This window comes from Cucurbita pepo, chromosome 16 (genome assembly GCF_057944985.1).
Source record: "Cucurbita pepo subsp. pepo isolate OVF chromosome 16, ASM5794498v1, whole genome shotgun sequence".
Taxonomy (NCBI): domain Eukaryota; kingdom Viridiplantae; phylum Streptophyta; class Magnoliopsida; order Cucurbitales; family Cucurbitaceae; genus Cucurbita; species Cucurbita pepo.
In genome coordinates, this window is record NC_141813.1 from 3,178,518 (window position 1) to 3,185,492 (window position 6,975).

Here is a 6,975-nt window from a genome sequence, read left to right on the forward strand (position 1 = left end):
AATTTATAGATGACACGGAGTAGCACTATCGAGCTTTTCTATTTTTTTTTAAACTGAGAGGTGAACGAAAAGTTAAGGGCTTTGGAAGAACTGCACGACAGAAATACGAGTAAGTTATGGATATGACTAAATTTAGAACCACTGCCACGGTACAGCCCCGAGTTCGATTCTCGGCTGATGCATCCCGAATATTAGCTATGATGATATTAGTGTATAATTTGAAAACTAGGGTTTGCCACAATATCAGTTAAATTTATAGATGTCACGAGTAGCACTATCAATATTTTAGTGATAATTAAATTAATAGATGAGAAGAGTAGCACTATCGTCATTTTTTTTTTTTTTTTTTTTAAACTGAGAGGTGAACGAAAAGTTAAGGGCTTCAGAAGAACTTTATGACAAAAATACGAGTACGTTATGGATATGACTAAATTTAGAAGCATCAGTGGTCTAGTGGTAGAATAGTACCCTGCCACGGTACAGACCTGAGTTCGTTAAATTAATAGATGACAAGAGTAGCACTATCGTTTTTTTTTTTTTTTTTTTTTTTTTAAACTGAGTGGTGAACGAAAAGTTTAGGGCTTCAGAAGAACTTCATGACAAAAATACGAGTACGTTATGGATATGACTAAATTTAGAAGCACCAGTGGTCTAGTGGTAGAATAGTACCCTGCCACGGTATAGACCTAAGTTCGATTCTTGACTGGTGCATCCCGAAGATTAGCTATGATGATATTAGTGCATAATTTGAAAACTTGGGTTTGCAACAATATGAGTTAAATTTATAGATGACACGAGTTATCGAGATTTTCTGTTTTTTTTTTTTTTTTAAATCGAGAGCTGAACGAAAAGTAAAGGGCTACGGAAGAACTGCATGACCAAAATACGAGTACGTTATGGATATGACTAAATTTAAAAGCACTAGTGGTCTAGTGGTAGAATAGTTCCCTGCCACGGTACAGACCCGAGTTTGATTCTCGGCTCGTGCATCCCGAAGATTAGCTATGATGATATTAGTGCATAATTTGAAAACTTGGGTTTGCCACAATATCAGTTAAATTTATAGATGACAAGAGTAGCACTATCGTGCTTTTTTTTTTTTTTTTTTTAAACTGAGAGGTGAACGAAAAGTTAAGGGCTTCGGAAGAACTGCATGACCAAAATACGAGTACGTTATGGATATGCCTAAAGTTAGAAGCACTAGTGGTCTAATGGTAGAATAGTACCCTGCCACGGTACAGACCTGAGTTCGATTCTTGCTGGTGCATCCCGAAGATTAGCTATGATGATATTAGCGCATAATTTGAAAACTTGGGTTTGTAACAATTAGTTAAATTTATAGATGACACGAGTAGCACTATCGAGATTTTCTATTTTTTTTTTTTTAAATCGAGAGGTGAACGAAAAGTTAATTTATAGATGACACGAGTAGCACTATCGAGATTTTCTATTTTTTTTTTAAATCGAGAGGTGAACGAAAAGTTAAGGGCTTCGGAAGAACTACATGACCAAAATACGAGTACGTTATGGATATTTCTGAAGTTAGAAGCACCAGTAGTCTAGTGGTAGAATAGTACCCTGCCACGGTACAGAACCGAGTTCGATTTTCTGCTAGTGCATCCCGAAGATTAGCTATGATGATATTAGTGCATGATTTGAAAACTTGGGTTTGCCACAATATCAGTTAAATTTATAGATGACACGAGTAGCACTATCGTGCTTTTCTTTTTTCTTTTTTCTTTTTTCTTTTTTATTTTTAAACTGAGAGGTGAACGAAAAGATAAGGGCTTCGGAAGAACTGCATGACCAAAATACGAGTACGTTATGGATATGCCTAAAGTTAGAAGCACCAGTGGTCTAGTGTTAGAATAGTACCCTACCACGGTACGGACCTGAGTTCGATTCTTGATTGGTGCATCCCGAAGATTAGCCATGATGATATTAGTGCATAATTTGAAAACTTGGGTTTGCAACAATATTAGTTCAATTTTTATAGATGACACGAGTAGCACTATCGAGATTTTTTTTTTTTTTTTTTTTTTTTTTTTTTTTTAAGTCGAGAGCTGAACGAAAAGTAAAGGGCTACGAAAGAACTGCATGACCAAAATACGAGTATGTTAAGTATATGACTAAATTTAGAAGCACCAGTGGTCTAGTAGTAGAATAGTACCCTGCCACAGTATATACTTAAGTTCGATTCTCGGCTGGTGCATCTCGAAGATTAGCTATAATGATATTAGTGCATAATTTGAAAACTTGGGTTTGTCACAATATCAGTTAAATTTATTGATGACACGGAGTAGCACTATCGAGCTTTTCTGTTTTTTTTTTTTTTTTTTTAAACTGAGAGGTGAACCAAAAGTTAAGGGCTTCGGAAGAACTGCATGACCAAAATACGAGTACGTTATGGATATAACTAAAGTTAGAAGAACCAGTTTTCTAGTGGTAGAATAGTACCCTGCCACGGTACAGACCCGAGTTCGATTCTCGACTAGTGCATCCCCGAAGATTAGCTATGATGATATTAGGGCATAATTTGAAAACTAGGGTTTGCAACAATATTAGTTAAATTTATATAATACACGAGTAGCACTATCGAGATTATCTGTTTTTTTTTTAAAATTTATAGAGAACACGAGTAGAACTATCGAGCTTTTCTATTTTTTTTTTAAACTGAGAGGTGAACGAAAAGTTAAGGGCTTCGGAAGAACTGCATGACAAAAATATGAGTACGTTATGGATCTAACAAAATTAAGAAGCACAAGTGGTCTAGTGGTAGAATAGTTCCCTGCCACGTTATAGACCTGAGTTCGATTCTCGGTTGGTGCATCCCTAAGATTAGCTATGATGATATTAGTGCATAATTTAAAAACTAGGGTTTGCCACAATATAAGTAATAGTTATAGATGACACGAGTAGCACTATCGAGATTTTCTATTTTTTTTTTTAAATCGATAGGTGAACCAAAAGTTAAGGGCTTCGGAAGAACTGCATGACAAAAATACGAGTACGTTATGGATATAACTAAAGTTAGAAGCACCAGTGGTCTAGTGGTAGAATAGTACCCGGCCACAGTACTGACCCGAGTTTGATTCTCAGCTAGTCATCCCAAAGATTAGCTATAGATGACAATCGAGAATTTCTGTTTTTTTTTTTAAATCGAGAGGTGAATGAAACGTTAAGGGCTTCAGAAGAACTGGATGACCAAAATACGAGTACGTTATGGATATTACTAAATTTAGAAGCACCAGTGGTCTCGTGGTAGAATAGTACCCTGCCACAGTACAGACCCGAGTTCGATTCTCGACTGGTGCATCCTGAAGATTAGCTATGATGATATTAGTGCATAATTTTAGTGCATAATTTGATTCTCGACTGCTGCATCCCGAAGATTAGCTATGATGATATTAGTGCATAATTTGAAAATTTGGGTTTGCCACAATATTAGTTAAATTTATAGATGACACGGAGTAGCACTATCGAGGTTCTCTTTTTTTTTTTTTTTTTTAAATAGAGAGGTGAACGAAAAGTTAATGGCTTCGGAATAACTACATGACCAAATTACGAGTACGTTTTGGATATGACTAAAGTTAGAAGCACCAGTGGTCTAGTTGTAGAATAGTACCCGGCCATGGTACAGACGTGAGTTCGATTCTCGATTGGTGCATCCTAAAGATTAACTATGATGATATTAGTGCATAATTTGAAAACTTGGGTTTGCAACAATATTAGTTAAATTTATAGATGACACGAGTAGCACTATCGAGATTTTCTATTTTTTTTTTTTATTTTTAAATCGAGAGCTAAACGAAAAGCTAAGGGCTATGGAAGAACTGCATGACCAAAATACGAGTACGTTATGGATATGACTAAATTTAGAAGCACCAGTTTTCTAGCGGTAGAATAGTACCCTGCCACGGTACAGACCCGAGTTCGATTCTCGACTAGTGCATCCCCGAAGATTAGCTATGATGATATTAGTGCATAATTGGAAAACTAGGGTTTGCCACAATTTCAGTTAAATTTATAGATTACACGAGTAGCACTATCGAGATTTTCTGTTTTCATTTTTTTAAATCAAGAGGTGAACGAAAAGTTAAGGGCTTCGGAAGAACTGCATGACCAAAATACGAGTAAGTTATGGATATGACTAAAATTAGAAGCACCAATGGTCTAGTGGTAGAATAGTACCCTGCCACGGTATAGACCCGAGTTCGATTCTCAGCTGGTGCATCCCGAAGGAAGATTAGCTATGATGATATTAATGCATAATTTGAAAACTAGGGTTTGCCACAATATCAGTTAAATTTTATAGATTACACGAGTAGCACTATCGAGATTTTCTGTTTTCATTTTTTTAAATCGAGAGGTGAACGGAAAAGTTAAGGGCTTCAAAAGAACTGCATGACCAAAATACGAGTAAGTTATGGATATGACTAAATTTAGAAGCAGTAGTGGTCTAGTCGTAGAATAGTACCCTGCCACGGTACACACCCGAGTTCGATTCTCTGCTCGTGCATCCCGAAGATTAGCTATGATGATATCCCGAAGATTAGCTATGATGATATTAGTGCGCAAAGTTGAAAACAAGTTGAAAACTAGGGTTTGCCACAATATCAGTTTAATTTATAGATGAGACGAGTAGCACTATCGAGATTTTCTGTGTTTTTTTTTTAAATCGAGAGGTGAACGAAAAGTTAAGGGCTTCGGAAGAACTGCATGACAAAAATACGAGTACGTTATGGATCTGACTAAATTTAGAAGCACCAGTGGTCTAGTGGTAGAATAGTACCCTGCCACGGTACAGACCCGAGTTCGATTCTCGGCTGGTGCATCCCGAAGATTAGCTATGATGAAATTAGTGCGCATAATTTGAAAACTAGGGTTTGCCACAATATCAGTTAAATTTATAGATGACACGAGTAGCAATATCGAGATTTTCTGTTTTCATTTTTTTAAATCGAGAGGTGAACAAAAAGTTAAGGGCTTCAGAACAACTGCATTACCAAAATCAAGTAAGTTATGGATATGAATAAATTTAGAACCAACAGTGGTCTAGTGGTAGAATAGTACCCTGCTACGATACAGACCCGAGTTTGATTCTCGGCAGGTGCATTCCGAAGGAAGATTAGCTATGATGATATTAGTGCATAATTTGAAAACTAGGGTTTGCCACAATATCAGTTAAATTTATAGATGACACGAGTAGCACTATCGAGATTTTCTGTGTTTTTTTTAAATCGAGAGGTGAACAAAAAGTTAAGTGCATCGGAAGAACTGCATGACCAAAATACGAGTAAGTTATGGATATGACTAAATTTAGAAGCACCAATGGTCTAGTGGTAGAATAGTACCCTGTTACGATACAGACCCGAGTTCGATTATCGGCTGGTGCATCCCGAAGGAAGATTAGCTATGAATGATATTAGTGCATAATTTGAAAACTATGATATTAGTGCATAATTTGAAAACTAGGGTTTGCCACAATATCAGTTAAATTTATAGATGACACAAGTAGCACTATCGAGATTTTCTGTGTTTTTTTTTAAATCGAGAGGTGAACGAAAAGTTGAGGGCTTCGGAAGAACTGCATGACCAAAATACGAGTAAGTTATGGATATGACTAAATTTAGAAGCACCAATGGTCTAGTGGTAGAATAGTACCCTGCCACGGTACAGACCCGAGTTCGATTCTCGGCTGGTGCATCCCGAAGGAAGATTAGCTATGATGATATTAGTGCATAATTTGAAAACTTCGGTTTGCCACAATATCAGTTATTAAATTTATAGATGACACGAGGCACTATCGTGCTTTTCTTTTTTCTTTTTTATTTTTAAATTGAGAGGTGAACGAAAAGTTAAAGGCTTCGGAAGAACTGCATGACCAAAATACGAGTACGTTATGGATATGTCTGAAGTTAGAAGCACCAGTGGTCTAATGGAATAGTACCCTACCACGGTACAGACCCGAGTCCAATTCTCGACTAGTGCATCCCCGAAGATTAGCTCTGATGATATTAGTGCTTAATTTGAAAACTAGGGTTTGCCACAATATTAGTTAAATTTATAGAAGACACGAGTAGCACTATCGAGATTTTCTGTTTTTTGTTTTAAATCGAGAGGTGAACGAAAAGTTAAGGGCTTCGAAAGAACTGCATGACCAAAATACGAGTAAGTTATGGATATGAGTAAATTTAGAAGCAGCAGTGGTCTAGTGGTAGAATAGTACCCTGCCACGGTACAGACCCGAGTTCGATATTCGGCTGGTGCATCCCGAAGATTAGCTATGATGATATATATATTAGTGCGCATAATTTGAAAACTAGGGTTTGACACAATATCAGTTAAATTTATAGATGACACGAGTAGCACTATCGAGATTTTCTGTTTTCATTTTTTTAAATCGAGAGGTGAACAAAAAGTTAAGGGCTTCAGAAGAACTGCATTACCAAAATCAAGTAAGTTATGGATATGAATAAATTTAGAAGCACCAGTGGTCTAGTGGTAGAATAGTACCCTGCTACGATACAGACCCGAGTTTGATTCTCGGCAGGTGCATTCCGAAGGAAGATTAGCTATGATGATATTAGTGCACAATTTGAAAACTAGGGTTTGCCACAATATCAGTTAAATTTATAGATGATAAGAGTAGCACTATCGAGATTTTCTGTTTTTTTTTTATTTTTAAATCGAGAGGTGAAGGAAAAGTTAAGGACGTCGGAAGAACTGCATGACCAAAATACGAGTAAGTTATGGATATGACTAAATTTAGAAGCACCAGTGGTCTAGTGGTAGAATAGTACCCTGCCACGGTACAGACCCGAGTTCTATTCTCGGCTGGTGCTTCCCAAAGATTAGCTAAGATGATATTAGTGCATAATTTGAAAACTTCGGTTTGCCACAATATCTGTTATTAAATTTATAGATGACACGAGTAGCACTATCGAGATTTTCTGTTTTCATTTTTTTAAATAG

General features: G+C 36.6%; 1 non-coding gene across 1 annotated transcript; it reads left to right on the plus strand.

Annotated features, from left to right (window-relative positions):
- The first annotated feature begins 4,763 nt into the window (after nucleotides 1-4,763).
- Nucleotides 4,764-4,834, plus strand: TRNAG-GCC (transfer RNA glycine (anticodon GCC)). Its single transcript has one exon. It is a non-coding gene; the product is annotated as a tRNA-Gly (tRNA).
- The last annotated feature ends 2,141 nt before the right edge of the window (nucleotides 4,835-6,975 follow it).